Genomic DNA, 15,782 nt, shown 5'->3' with positions numbered 1-15,782 from the left:
ATCTACTCTCTTTGAGTCTGCCCGTATGCTGACTTTCCCATAATGAGTTGTTGATTTTAATAGTGCTTTTGAAATCCTTGCACACCACATTTCCCATCACTACCCTGGGTTAGGGAACGTCCCGAGACTCGGGCATGTTCCACCGTTCACTTCCCACATACCCCGGGCGAACGCGATGACGCAATCGCGCATCCCCGGAAGTGTGCAGGGCAACGCATTTACAGAAGAAAAACAGCAGAGTTAGGTCAATCGGAGCTTCAAGCCGCTGGGACCCATATTAAATTGGACACACTGCGGGGCAGGGCCCTTGTTGGCGTGAGTGACTCTCTGTAAAGCAGCAACGTGCAGGTACGAGCTGATCCTATTCCGCCAAAGAGCGGTACCGTTTTTAATCTCACGGTTTTTTCCTTTCCCTTTTTCTTTCATGTTTCTCCACCTTCCATACACTGTATGTTCTAACCATGAACCCTTTGGAACTATCACGACCATATAGTGTTTGACTACAGGGCTACCCCATTACTATGTGAGGTCCAGTGCGGAGTGGAACCCCTCCCAAATCGGGGTAAGACACACTATTGTTGTGAATGGGATGAGTGAGTGGTACAGCGATTTTTAAAGGCAGGAATGTATGCGAGTAAATGACACGAGAGTTTCATCTAATGTTTTACACACACTAGTGTAAGGAATATAACAGTATGAGACAAATTGCCGCCACCACACGGGTATAACACGGATACGAGTGTGTTGTAGATACCTTCAAACGAACAAATACACACACTCTTGAAAAGTTCGGTTTATGGTTGTGTCGTGTCACCTTCGGAATGTTTACATACAAAACTAAGGAGCAGCTATCTGCCCTTAACATAAATAGTGCAGGGAAATTCCCAGACTATTCCATTTCCAGGGGGTTACAGCCTTCGCCCTGAAGATAGTCCAGCACCCTTCGTGGGGCATTAGCGGACTGAAACATGTTGGCAATAGGGTCTTAGGACCATAATATCCTATACGACCCGACTTCTATTAATTTTTAATATCCCTGTCAGATCCAAGAATAAAAGGAAACTTTTAAAGACTTTTAATCTTTATCCCCCCTGGCCAAAAAATCTTTCTAAGAGCTCCCTGAAACATGGTTGAGCCCAGCCTGACTTCTAGGCGTCAGGGTGTCCCGATGATGAAGCATGACACCACTTGGGTGTGTGAGGGAATATAAAACAAAAGGAGGTGCCTCCTTCCCCACTCGCTGGTGGCGAACTACCCGCAGCTTCACATAGGGGCATTCCATCAGTATCAGTTTAGGTTCCATAGTCAACCGGTTTGGTCGCTTAAATAACTAGGGGAGTACTTTTTGAGAAAGAGTGTACTGGAAAAACATGTAGAACCCAAGATAAACCTATGTATCCTGAATGTGTGGGATCCCACTGATTTAAGTGAGAGAGAGAAGACCTGGGTGACGCTGGGGAGTGACTTTAGCCAAGTGAAACACGGCCAGATGCTCGAGGGGTTGCCATCCTAGTTAAGCGACATACGCCCTTCGTGCCGCAGGGGGAGCTGACAGACCCGCAGGGCAGATATGCGACAGTGTGGGGGAGGTTGGGAATTGATACATTCACGTTGGTTAGCTGCTATGGCCCAAATGTTGATACACCAGAGTTCTTCACTGTCCTCTGGGGCAAAATTATGGCGTTGGGCACCGCGCATATCATCTGGGGAGGGGACTTTAATGTAGCCTTTGTTCCTACCATGGATAGATCGACGGCGTTGCCACACCACTAAAATCGCACACAGGCCACGATGCGTGAGATCATGGAGGAAGGCAGACTGCTGGACACTTGGTGTCACATGCATCCTGGTTCCATGGAGGGCACGCATTTTGTATCAAGCGCGGCATCATGGGCTCGGATAGAATACTTCCTAACATCCAGAGGTTTAGGGCCATGCATTCATAGAGTTAGTCACTTGCCGCGCACGTACTCGGATCACTCGCCAGTGCATCTTCAGCTTGACCTGGTGGGGGGAAGTGGAATGCAGAGGTCATGGAGACTGCAGCCTACAGCGCTGCTAGATGCGGTGTTTCATGCTGAACTGGAGGAGGAGATTGGACTTTTCTTTCAGAGAAATAGGGTCTCTGTGGACTCGGTGGAGATTATATGGGAAGCGTTCAAAGTCACGATTAGAGGGGTATGCATATCGAAAAGCTTTGGAGTGCTTCGGGATATGCGTAGGAGGCTCCAGAGATTAGAAAAAGAGCTGAAAGCGCTGGAGTTGCGGATGACTCAAGAAGCCGGGGGAACGGCGCATGCCGAGTTTAGGGACAAGCTATCGGAATACGTAGATACGGCTGATCGAGAGTCCAAGTTCTTGGGGAAATATTGGAGAGCTCGGCGATATGGGGAGGGAGAGCGCCCGGGTAAATCGTTAGCTGACGCCATACGGACACCTAGATTCTCCAATTATATTCTAGAAATCACAGACGTAGGGGGGGAGACGTGCAGAGATGCAAAAACGGTGCAGGATATATTTGTGGACCATTATGCCAAACTGTATGCGACACAGTGCAGGGACCCCCTTGAATTCGAGACGTTCCTGGGAGATGTAGCGCTTGGATGGCTGGAAGACCACCACAAAGAGTTCCTTTGCGCCCCTTTTGAAATAGATGAGGTTCGTGAGGCAATAATGCAGCAGAAATCCGTCAGGGCGCCAGGCCTCGATGGGATCCCTGCTGAATTTTATAAAACGTATGTGGATACTATGGCCCCCATACTGTAAGAACTCTATGAGGAGGCCCTTGAAGGTGGCACTCTACCCCCCTCTATGCCGGAAGCCCTGATCACGTCAATATTAAAACCTGGCAAGGAACCGCAGCTCTGCGCCTCCTATAGACCGCTGTCGCTCCTTAATTGCGACACCAAGATATTGGCAAAACTTATAGCAAACCGGGTTGGCAAATTGGTCCTGCCGGATCAGGCGGACTTTGTTCCAGGGAGGGCAACCTCGCATAATTTGCGTACGTTGTGCTCGATTCTCCAGAATGTATCGCCGGAGCTCCCGCTGGCTGCGGTATTCCTGGACGCTACCAAAGCGTTTGACTCCGTTGAATGGGATTATTTGTTCGGCATTTGTTTCGCATGGGGTTTCCCCCGGGCTTTGTATCATGGATCCAGCTGCTATACAGACAACCCACTGCCAGAGTCCTTATTAACGGACGCGTTTCGTCTGCCTTTCCCGTTATAAGAGGGACTAGACAAGGGTGCCCACTGTCCCCCCTCCTATTTGCTCTTGCGATCGAACCCTTGGCGTGCAGGCTGCGGCAGCACCACAATGATAGAGCGCTCCGATTCCCCCTGCATCAAATATTGATCTCAATGTACGCAGACGACCTGACCCTCTATGTTCGCTACCCCCAGACTAACCTCAACCCCCTGTTACGAGAATTTATAGTCTTTGGGAAACTATCTGGTATTCATATTAACTGGGAGAAATCGCATGTTTTTCCCCTTACGTCGGCTGCGGTCCAATTCCCACTGGACTATCCGCTTGCGTGGTGTGACACAGACCTGAGATACCTGGGGATTCAAATCTCGGGAGATAGGGAGGAGATAATCCGACTAAACTGCGGCACTGCCATGAGTCGGCTCACTGACAATATCACCCGCTGGATTGCCCTACCCCTGTTAATGGCAGGGCGGGCCTCCTTGATTAAGATGGTGGTACTGCCGCAGTTTTAATACCTCTTTCTAAATATCCCCTATCACCCGGGGCATTTCTTTTTCAAGACTCTGCGGTCTGAGCTTATAAGACTATTTTGGGGTGGTAAAAGGCCGCGGATCCAGTGGAGGGTACTTGCCAGGCCTGCACTGGTGGGAGGATTTGATATACCGGACTTCGAACTATACCATGCATGCGCCCAAGGCCATTACGCCTATTATTGGGTGCATACACCGGCATGCATGCCACAGGTGGCGGCAGAACACTGGCTGGCAGATCCGATCCCCCTGGATGGCATGATGCATGAGTCCCCTTGCCATCGCAGCGTTGCGACGACCACAATCACGAGCACTGTTGGCGCATGGCGATACATTATGAGGACCCTGGGGGCTCCGACTCTTTACTCCCCAACTCTGCCTCTGACGTATCATCATCGGCTGACATTGCTGCAGGAGACAGGCTTCAGACAACTATGCAATCGAGTAGGCAGGCGAACCTGGGGAGACCTGTTTCGTAGTGGTAAATTCTGCACGCCAGCTCAGTTCTTTGGTGACATACAGCATACTCCACTGGAAATGTTTCTTTATGTGAGACTGCGGCAGGGCATGCGGGCCATTCTCCCGAGCTTCCCGTGGGAGCCAGAGATACTGAAGCCGTTACACCAGATGTTACAGAGCGATAATCCTGGGCACCTGGTGTCCAGTATGTACCGCACGATAAGAGCAGACAGTGAGACCCCTACTGACAAGGCGCGGATGCGCTGGGCGACTGATCTGAAAAGGGACATTACGGATGAACAATGGCGATACTGCTGCTTGCAAACTGCGGAGATCTCAGCGAGTGCCAGGTTGCGTATCATTCATTATAAATTTCTGCAGCGTATGTACTGCACCCCGGCTGAGCTGTGTCGTTTTCGGCTGCAAGACACAGACAGGTGTGTTAGATGCGGCGGAATGGCAGCTGGGTTCCTGCATTTAGCCTGGGAGTGCCCGGGGGTACGGGAATACTGGGGACAGATCTTTGAAGCACTTGCTGAGATGACGGGCCTTCTGATGGACTGTGACCCCTTAGTTGCGCTATTGGGCTATACTCGACAGATCTCAAAGGCGCGACAACGCTATGTCTCGATTGCGCTGCTGTTGGCGAAACGTAGAGTGGCCTGTAGATGGGGGAGGGGCGAGCCCCTAAATTTAAGGAATGGCTGGAGGACCTGGTGTATTGTCAGGAGTACCTTACCATATATGCGGAAACACTACCCGCTATTACAAAACCTAGAGATATATGGGACCCCCTAACGCAATACCTGCAGGCCCGAGCTAGTGGATTCCCCCCCTGACTGGCCTGATAGCAGCGATGATAGATTCTCTCCCCTGTGGCCGAGTGCTGATGTGTAATTTGGAAGATTGATAGCACTTTCTTAAGGGACGATGGTGGGCGGTGATAGGCTGCAGGAGTATTCTGTCCCCGGAGATAGGCTGTGTACTGTATGTCTAGGGCCACTGCTTTGTTCCACCCGGAGAAATAACGACAATAGAAATTACACAGAGACATGTACTGTATCTGGCTGAGGACTTGATGTGCTGACGACTGTATCCCATGAAAGGCCCCCGCCCATGCAATTGAACTGCCCAGAGAAAACCACCAATAACTGCGGGCTAGCCATATTGCCTTCCTGGTTATGTACTTCTGTATCCATTGATCGCACACCTTGTATATGATGATCTGTCTGTGTAATGTATATATCATTGTTGCAGTAACGTTTAATAATAAAAAATAAAAAAAAGTTCTAAAAAAAAAAAAAAAGTGAAACACGGCCAGACTGTGTAAAGCACACGAAGCACCGACGCTAGTAACTTGGAAGAAAGATATGGATTAGTGCATGATAATGAAAAGAACAGTATACAAATCACGAGGTTATCCCAAGAAATGGTCACATATATGGGGTAAATGGAACGAATACAGAGGGATCATATGTGAGCCAGTGCAACATCCTGAACCTGACACAGACTGAGAACAGTCCTGAGTGATAGATAGTTTTAGTAGGATCATAAGCTTGAGATAGGAAGGAAGAGCATGACTTAGTAAGTTTATTTTCATAAGTAATGCATGGAATTGCAATTGTGTTGTATCAGAGATGTCATCAATAAAATGAATTGTTAAAAAAAAAAATAACATCAATCCTTCAACCACCCATATCACCCCAGAACTCTGTTTCTCTCGGCCCCTAGATACCAGGCGCAGAACTTCCACCCGGCAATTGGAAGAGGACGGGCCGAAGGCTCATCGAACCCCAAGTGGCCAGAAGGGACACTCTCCAGGAAGGCAACGAAAAAATTGAGAAAAGTCAAAAAAGAGCAAAAGCAAAAAACAGAGCAGCATCACTCCTCAGCCAAAAAGAGTCAGCTGAAAAAGTCTCTGGCCCCGTCCAGCTATACCCAATCATAACCACAAAGACTGCTGGCAACAAACCTAAAGAAACAGCAGTCAAAGATTCACACTCCATCAAACCAATCTCAGCCAAGAGAACAACTGAGGAAAGAGCCAGAAGTTTAAGCCTTGACCCCACTCCCAGCAACCCCCTTGCAAGGAGAAGGCAGTCATCCCCTTCAAAGCTACCCAGACTGCCTCCACTGACGACGCGGATGCAAGGTCAAGAACCATCACCGGGACTAAAACTACTTCACCAAATAGAAGGGGAAAGGAGCATGCCTGCACGCAAGCCTCTCCGGATGCAGAACAGAGTAGCAACAATGGAGAGAGAGCTAACTGGGGTCTCCAAAACTTTAACCGCCCATTGCCAGACGCACCCTTCGGCACTAAAGCACATAGACTGCCCCTAAATCTCTGAGGCCCAGCGGCCTCCGAGGGGCACACCCACACCACCAACTCATAGAGCAGCAGCCCCCCGAAGTCAGAGCATGGCACTGTCGAGGTGGCTCTCACACCAAGATACTACATCAAAGGTCCCCATGATATTTTGAATAGGCTCAACATACTACATCTAATGACGCATATATCTTCCATGACCCATATAAGATCAGCAGATCTCACCTGGGTCAAATGTCAGTAGCTACCAGGGGACACCCACAGCAAGTCCACCCTGGTTGAGCTTATTCAATCTTAAAAGGCGCTGACAGCATCCGCACAGGCAACTACCTTTCCAACAAGCTCCACCAACACTACGCCCTGAGAATTTCATGCTCTTTAGACCAAAGGACAGTTCTTTCGGACAAACCCGGCACTCACAATCACCTTGGACATCAGGTCCTGTCAGGAAACCATATCTCTTGACGGCATCCTCAAATCGCCTAGACACAATTTTGGTTGCTCCCAGAATGGCCCAAACACATATCTAGCCATCACTTCCTGGCATGTGGCAGGCATTCAGAAACTCACTAAGGCAAACTCAGTACTTGAGTACCTTCATAATAGTGACATTGTTTGCCTGCAGGAGACCTAGGCAATCGATGCAACAATACTATCAGGATACTTCTACATACACACCCCGGCCATCAAGTGTAACATATTTGGGCAGCCAACCGGGGGACCCTCCACTTTCATTAAACACGGCCAAACGTCATTGCAATCCCAACGTATTCACCTGGAATACAAGCCATACTTATCAATGGACCGAAAAATAAAAACCTGTCACTCAGACTACTGCTAGTTAACTGGTACGTCAATCCCCTATTGCATCAGAAGAACCAGGCTCTAAATGACTAGCGAGACCTCCTTGATAAATACCCACACCACAATCCAATTATAGTAGGGGACTTCAATAACAGATCACTCGGCATGTCATGAAATCATTACAAACTACCAAAAGAGGTCCCCCAACTGCTAACTCTCCTAGATAAAAACAGTTTACATTCTGCTCACATGCTTAAACAGACCAAAAATCCAACATGGCTCCCGCTCCCCACTTTAAGGAACATCTCAACAATTGATTACATTTTTATTAGCGGACTGATAGCACCTGACCCATGTGAATTTGACATTGACGATTGGGAAGAGAGTGACGACAGACCCCTGAGAGTGATCTTCTGACTCACCACAAAAGCAGCACCCCAGCTCACATCAATTGGAGAACCAACTGGGGAGGAATGCCACAAAGTACTCCGCACAATAAAACGGTCTGCAAATCTAGGTCCAAAACTAACCGCCTAGATAGCAGCTAATGAACAACTAGTCATAGCCCAGAGGCCCTCCTAGAACAATGGACTGACCCCTTAGCCGACCTACAACTAGCGTTGAAGGGCTCCCTGGGTGCCTCCACACGACGGGGGGAAACTCAAAAGACCCGTGCTCTGTACCATGCAGCAAAGGAGACGCTGGCAAGAAAGCAGAGGCTCCAAAAGGCAAGATGGAGAGGCAACAACACATCCTAGGGCCAAGACCTTACTGTCTTCAAAGCTGAGCACACGAAAAGAGTCTGGGGGCAACAAACCAAACAGACAGAAGCAGAATGGCTAAAACAAAAATCCCTCCTCAAAGAGAAAAATCTTGCCCTATTCTGGAAGCACACCAACCAGCTCAGCAACCAGAGCAAGTCTAAGGAGAACAGAGTAGCAGACAGCATATGGGGTAATTATGCTAAACGATTTAACAGCGCAGAGACGGGCAAAATACAAGCACAGTGCCTTACACTGACATCAAATCTCCTAGTCATGCATGATCCCAAAATCTCAGAAACCACAGTTACTAAAACTATCAAACAAATGAGAAACGATGGAGTGCCGGGACCCAATGGAATACCAGCAGCAGTGTTTAATTTAGCCCAAACCTTTTGGACAGAGCTCCTCACGCCGCTTTTTAACCACGCCTTCCTCACAGCTACAATTTTGCCAACATGGCAAGGATCAAACCTACACCTAGTCCATAAAAAGGGAATTCGCACGAAGCCAGCCGACTATAGGCTGATAGCTTTATTGGACATTGAAGCCAAAGTCTACGCACGTATTTTACTGGATGAATTGGAAACTTGGTTAGCTGAAAACAGCATTCTTTCCTACACCCATTCAGGATTTAGATCAGCCTTCTCAACTACAAATAACATACTAGCATTGGCCTATTTATCCAGGAGAGCCACATGGGCTAAGCAACCACCCCATTCGCTGCTTTGTGGACTATAGTGCAGCATTCAATAGAGTTGACTGTGGAATCTTATGGCATAAACGAAATTCCTGGGGGATATCCCCCCAACTTCTTACAGCCATAATGTCACTGCACCAGGGTACATGTGTTAAGATTAAAACCAGTGCCACAACAGTTACTGCAAAAATCCCATCGAACAACGGGCTAAAACAAGGCTGCATGTTAGCCACGCTACTTTTCAACCTCTATACCACTGATTTGCCGAAATATCTGTAAAGTGCAGGTCTAATCACGCCAAGACTAGGGAGATTACACCTACAGACTCTGCAATAAGCAGATTACATTATTATCATAGACCAAACAAGAACGGGTCTACAGAGAGCCCTCAACGCCCTCAATAGCTACAACATGGCAAAAAAACTCCTGGTGAACCTGTCTAAAACCAAAGTAATGGTCTTCAGAAAACACCCCAAAAGAAAAACAAGCAATTGCAAATAGGCAAATAGTGAATATCCACCTGCACCAGCTACAAGTACCTGGGTATCTGGTTTAACGAAAGGGCAAACCCAGTGACCGATTTCAAACATCTCAGGTCAAAGGGATGATGCAGCGTGGCTATTATAAAAACCTTTCCTTACAATACCAACCCAGAAAACCCTTACACCATCTGTTCATCAGTGGGGCCCATGACACCAAAACACACATTCACTCAGTTTTCTGGATCAGTAATAAGTAGGCGAGCTGCAAGACATACGGGGTACCTTGTTAATATTTTTACCTAAATAATAACTATATACATTATATACATTTGATTATGGAATTGTCGGTTCTAAACATCAAGGTACTCCGCTATTTCGGTCGATGGACCAACTAGTAGGAATAAGTTGATGGCAATTAAGTCCAGCTCAATCACAATTTAAAACATTTTAACAATTATTGATCATAACTTGAATTCTAATAATCACAGACTCAGTTTGAGTTAGCATGACATTTTATCTAGATTCATTGAATAAATTGAATGAGTAAAGTTTTATTAGACACATATTCAAGACATTATTACATAAGCATTTAAGTAAAGATTGAAATAGAAATGGAAAATACTCATTCCCCATGGCCTTAGGGTGATGACGAGAATGGTTCACCAGAACATGAACCGAAGATCACAGGATAGGTTCCCAATACTGACTGACTGTCCCTCTAACCTCCTCGGACGTAATCCCTCCCAAGATAGAATCCCGTGACGGTCTCGTTCCTTTTTCCCGTCAACGTTCGAAGTCCAAAATTGACAAAGTCTTTTTCAGCATCAGAAGGAAAAATCGTCTCAACAGAAAGCTTGTCGTGTTGAATAGATCGATGTAGAATAAGCGCGCACCTCATGGTAAGCACAAGCTCTTTTAGAGCCTTTACACTAACTTGCTATACCCAAAATGGAAACCTTTTTAGGGGCTACATTCATTCTGATTTGTCCTTTGGAGGGGTGTTGATGGTCACCTCATTGTCCTCCTTGCTCGAACCGGTTCGCAAACAATCAATGCATACAATAGTTCTCGTGATTTATCAAGTCCAAATGTACTTTAACTTTAATTGCAACATTATTCGTCGGTCATGAATTAGTTCATCTTCTGTAGTTCGATTCTCCCATCCGTTCCCATGCATTCATGCTGAACTCTTGGCACAACTCTTATTTTCTGGTCAGACTGGCCTTGACATCTCTCACTCCGGGCATAGGCCACACACTCGTGACTAAAACTTTCACTCTGCTCATGCGTGGGGGCCATCTTTATTCGGCGCACACAATCACGTCTCTCTGCAGCAGCCATTTTCAGGCGAGGCCTAGCAGGCCCGAAAGGAACTAATATGAAAACAACATAGCAGAAATTAGACATAGAAAAAAAGCCCTTTTGTTTACCACCCACCATTCTAATGACCCTTGTTAGGTCTTACCTAGCATAAGCGACATTTAAAGCCATTTTTACTTACCATCTGCATTCTTTGCCACAATATAATTTTACTACAAACTGAATACATGCAGTTTACTTCTACTTTCTACACAAATCACAAACCTATGTTAATTTAATTTCACATTTGTAAATAGATTAGATTTTTGCAATGCCGGTTAGTTTTCCGCGTGTAGTGTCTAATTAAAGGTGCATTTGTTGATTAATACATGCATTCAAACAGTTAGTAATTTTAAAATTATGAGGTCATTAATTTCGAAGGGGTACAAACATTTTTGTATTTCCCCTGCTCCATCAATTCCCCCCTTTGGTGATTTTTAATATCACCACAAAAACTATCTTTACCAATTTATCAGAAAGTATGTTTCTTGTCCTTTTTCGTTTGTTAGCTCAAACAATTGTATTATTCACATTCTGTCTCTTAGACTTGTTGTACATTTTTTCTTTAAATTCTTCTAATTCAATCTCTCCCATTTCTCGTTTATTTTTCTCATTTTGTCTTTTTACTTTATTTTCTCCTTTTCTTTTTCTAATACATACATATGCTAATCTCAACATCAATATCATTAATATTACCATTGTCACAGGTATTAGTATTTTCCCAACTAATGAACTACCTATTTCTGCAAACTATTTCTTTACTGAGGAAAAACTCTTACCAAGTTTCTCCAATGCACCATCAACCTCCAGTGGGATAATTTCTTTATGCAATTTAGTAATATTCTTTATATACCTTTGTATATTCTGACTTTTATCAGGAATGTAAGTGCAACAATGTTGTACCTTCAGCATTCCACAGACTCCTCCCTCTTTTGCCAAAAGAATATCAAGGGCAAGTCGATTTTGCATTACCATAGCTCTCACGGTAACCATTTCGGTATTTACCGTTAAGAACCCTCCAGCAGTATTCGTTGATAAACGATCTACTATTGTTGACAATTTACGAATCTTATATGCATTAAACGATATACCCACTGCTGGTATCAATGTTCCAAAAATGTCACCTATTATCTCTGATAAGCTTTCCCTTCTTTTACTTGTTATACTTGTTAGTGGTTTACCTATCTTGTGAGTTCCTTTAGTTCCCCTATCTACATGAAATATCTTTGGAAAGACCAGGCCTAGATAACATGTTCCGTATCAATGGTCCGGCAACCTATAATAAGCTTTGTTCCCACAAATAAAATAGATCCCTGGGAATACTGGATCCTTTCCTCCTTTGAATGCCCATCCCCCGATAATTCTGTATGTTTCTCGGCATTCACTAGCACCCACAAAATAGTTGTCATACATAATGTTATCTCTACGAATGCACAATTTTCCTTGTTATGGCAAATCTAACACTATCTAACCCTATTGCTACATTAGTTTCACTCTTATCATAACTTCCTTCCTCAAAACCCCAAGGTGGTGTTTTCATCTTTTCTCCTATTACCTTTCTTTGAAACTTAACTCTTCTATCCCCTGCCATGTCTAAAAATACTTTTTCTTCTTTCCTTAATCTACAAGCACGATTGTGTCTAAATGCGTAGTCTAATGGTAATTCTTTTGTTTCTAAGAAAAAGTCTCCAAAAACTTTACCAGGCTTCACCTTGTTTAGTCCAGGAACTACAGAAACTTTAGCGAAAACAGCATCCATATCAGTATAATAATATTCTAATTTGCCTGTCTTATAAAATAAACTAGCCAACACACTGCAAGTTATTCCATATGTCACAGGAAGGTGATGATATGTTACACCCTCTGTCACAGATGCAGGTAACTGCATACAGACATAAAAATCCCTAACATCCATTGTCTCTACATATTCATATAAAAGCTTTGTAAAAACATTCTTAGAAAAATCATTTATTGACCTGTCTCTATGAGACTCAGTATTGTCTATCAGTGTTGCAGTATCCTTTGTGTTATGCGCCCTATCACTATTTGTTTTATTGTTCATCCCAGTCGTATTCCCTGCAGTTGATCTAAGTGGAATAATTATTGCTAAAATGAACCAAATAAGCATCAGTAAACCTGTACAGTAAAAACACAATCTACACCATATATGTAGAAACCTACACCCAGATCTTCTATTTTCATTCTCTGCCATGGTAAACTATAATATAAGATATGTACAGAAAAATGTATCTCTCCATACTCGAAAATATGGCCTTCAAACCAACTGCCCTTAGCGTACTGTTTGGTCCTTCAAAATGTTCTTTCATTTTGTCAGTTTGTCTTTATTCTGGTTTCTTCAGTCTCTTCAGGATGGGCACAGTTCACTCTCACCCTCCTGCTTATAATTTTCGTTTGGGTTCTCTTGACTGCTATCCACCTCTTCGGTGTCAGGCTGTGCTATGTAAGTCCATTCAGGTGATTTGTATTTCAGATTAGGTCTTTGCAATTGCCCTTTATTCAGATGTATTTGATTTCTTTGACTCGTTATTTCATTTACTTGTTCTTCCTTGCCTTTGTTCAAATTTATTATTTTATATCTCAGTCTTTTACTCTCGTCTGGCCAATTGTCTCCTTTTCTTGGCCTTTTTAGTTCAGTCTCTGTTTCTTCTCGTTCCACTTTCCAAGCTCTCTTTCTTGGTCCTCTCCTTTGTCTTATTTCTTCTTCACATTCTTCCAATTCTGTTTCAGATCTCACTTGACCTTCTTTAACTTTGAACTTAATGATCTCTGCTTCACCATCTGATTTTAGATTTTCTTCTGCTGTTTCAATTACTTCTGAAGGTATTTCCTCAAAACTTGGACTTGGTCGTTCAACATCACTGTGAATTATTTCTGTCTCTCCTGTCTCAATAGCAATTGTCTGTCTTTCAAAGTCTTCTGTTTGCTTTGCTTTTCAGTGTCCTCAGTTTGTCTTTCACCAGAGTCAGATTGTTCTGCTTCAGATGTCTAACTGGTGTCTGATATTTCCAGATGTCGACTTACAGGTCGATCTTCAGGATCTGGAACTTTGATTGTATGACTGGCATGGATCCAATTTTTCACACCTGCACACTTTACTGCTGTGGTAGTCACCAAGATCACCTGACATGGTTTATCCCAGCGAGGAACCAGGCAATTTCTTCTTCTGTGGACTTTTATGCGAACCCAGTCTCCCGGACTTAGATCATGAGCTGGGTTTCTCTCAAGAGTGATCGCATCCAACTTGATAAAACACAAAATGTGCTGGAGCGGGTAGTACAACATTTTGCATACCCCCCCCATTCTGCATGTTTATATTAATCTGAATAATTAACTAATAGTAATCTTATTAATTGGTTTGCAGTGAAATACTTATCAATCATACTAACAAAAGAATTACACGTGGGAATTGCACTTTGCATGGCTATAATAATTGTAAACTAACTTGAGTACGCATACTAATAGTAGAAAATTAGATATTGCATGATATATGTTGCTTTGGTGATGTATTTGTGATTTGTGCTTTATTAAGTGAGTATAAACCGCTCTGAGTGTTGCTTTCTGCTAGATAAATACACACACATATGGGTATTAGTGAAGGGATAACATTTTATTAGCCATTTCTATGTTTTAATTACATTTTTGTGTTTCTTTTGCTTAAGTTGACCATTTCGGCCTAAACAAGATGGCTGAACGAGACGTTGAACGTGACTGCCCTGACAACACGAGGTTCTTGGTGAAGTGCGCAGGCGTCACCGCCAGCAGCAGTGGCCTGGATCTGACCCCGGGAGAACATGTACCCTTCAAGGTCTCTCCGGGAACGTCGCCAGCAGAAAAAACAATGACCGATTTAAAAACCGGAACCAGCAAGTGCGATGAGTTCATCACACGGACACCCTGAGAACTTCACCCCGCGACCCCAAGTCGACCAATCAGGACTTTCTAAACCCCGATCTTGATACTTTCTGACATTATTTTCATTATAAAAGTAGGTAGGGAATTGAACTAAAAAACTCGCTCTTCTTTGACGAACTCGATTTCCTGACGTTATGCTGACGGAGAGGACGGTGACACTGTTGGACAGCTGTTATCCTGAATCTTTGAGAGACTGAATTGCGGCCTAACTTTGCTGAATAAAGAATTTTTCCCTGACCTGACTGACTTAGAGGACGACTTTTAGCCAGAATAGGTAAATATGATGCTCTGAAATGCTGATGATGATTTCTAACGATTCTTGCAATATTTCTTAGATAAAGAATATTTGATTAATTGACAAATGTGTTGTGTCGATTATTTGAAGAAGAGAATTAAGATAAAGAAGTAGTGTGTAGATAGATTAGTTTAATCACTAAAATAATAGATAACAACTAAATGATTAATCTCCTTTTGAGAGGAATATCTTAGGGTTGAAGTCAATATATTTAGGGTAAGGTAAAGGTATTCCTTTCATGTCAGCGTTTGGAAGCTTATTTCCCTAGGAAAGCAGATCAACGGAGTGTAAGTATTGGTGTTATGGGCCCCACCAATGGATGTATATGAGTGAATTTGCTGTTGAGGATTTTGGTCTGTGACGAAAGGGGAATTTGATGTTCCACGCTGCAACAATTTTTCTGGTAGCAGAGTTATGGTTTTATTGTTTTGGTTCGGTGATTATTGCTTGTAAATAGCTTATTGATTATTGGTTATTGATATTGGTTTATGTACTAACACTCTATGTTGAGTCGTGTTGAGTTCTATGTTGTTTGCACGGCTTCTGGGATGTAGGAAGTCGGAAGTTTGTAACGGTTCTGTAGTAGAGAAGAGGTAAGCGCTGTTCTCGGGAAAGACGGAATTGTTGTTATCCTGTAGGTACACAGGAGAAACGTGTGACGATTGAAGTTGCACGATGCATTGTCTGAGTTCGACTCGGTGACATCGCCGTGTGTTACCATTAGAGACATTTTCTGTGTGAGAGAAGTGTGTATGATAGCGAAGGTTACCTGTGAAATTCTGGTCTTAGGTACCATGGCTCCAAATAGCATTCCGATAACGCTTATCACTGGAAAGGTAATAGGTATTCTCTGAGCTTGTTAGAAGGACAAAGGAGAGGGAAGCGCTGCTTTGTTAACGTATGTTATAATTCTGTAG

General features: G+C 44.0%; 1 long non-coding RNA gene across 1 annotated transcript; it reads left to right on the top strand.

Annotated features, from left to right (window-relative positions):
* The first annotated feature begins 218 nt into the window (after positions 1 to 218).
* On the top strand, positions 219 to 14,823 carry LOC146866903 (uncharacterized). The gene is made up of 3 exons (XR_014960747.1): positions 219 to 348; positions 13,668 to 13,928; positions 14,318 to 14,823. It is a non-coding gene; the product is annotated as an uncharacterized LOC146866903 (long non-coding RNA).
* The last annotated feature ends 959 nt before the right edge of the window (positions 14,824 to 15,782 follow it).

This window comes from Triturus cristatus, chromosome 1_2 (assembly GCF_964204655.1).
Source record: "Triturus cristatus chromosome 1_2, aTriCri1.1, whole genome shotgun sequence".
Lineage (NCBI taxonomy): Eukaryota > Metazoa > Chordata > Amphibia > Caudata > Salamandridae > Triturus > Triturus cristatus.
This window is presented reverse-complemented; position numbering and strand designations above follow the sequence as displayed.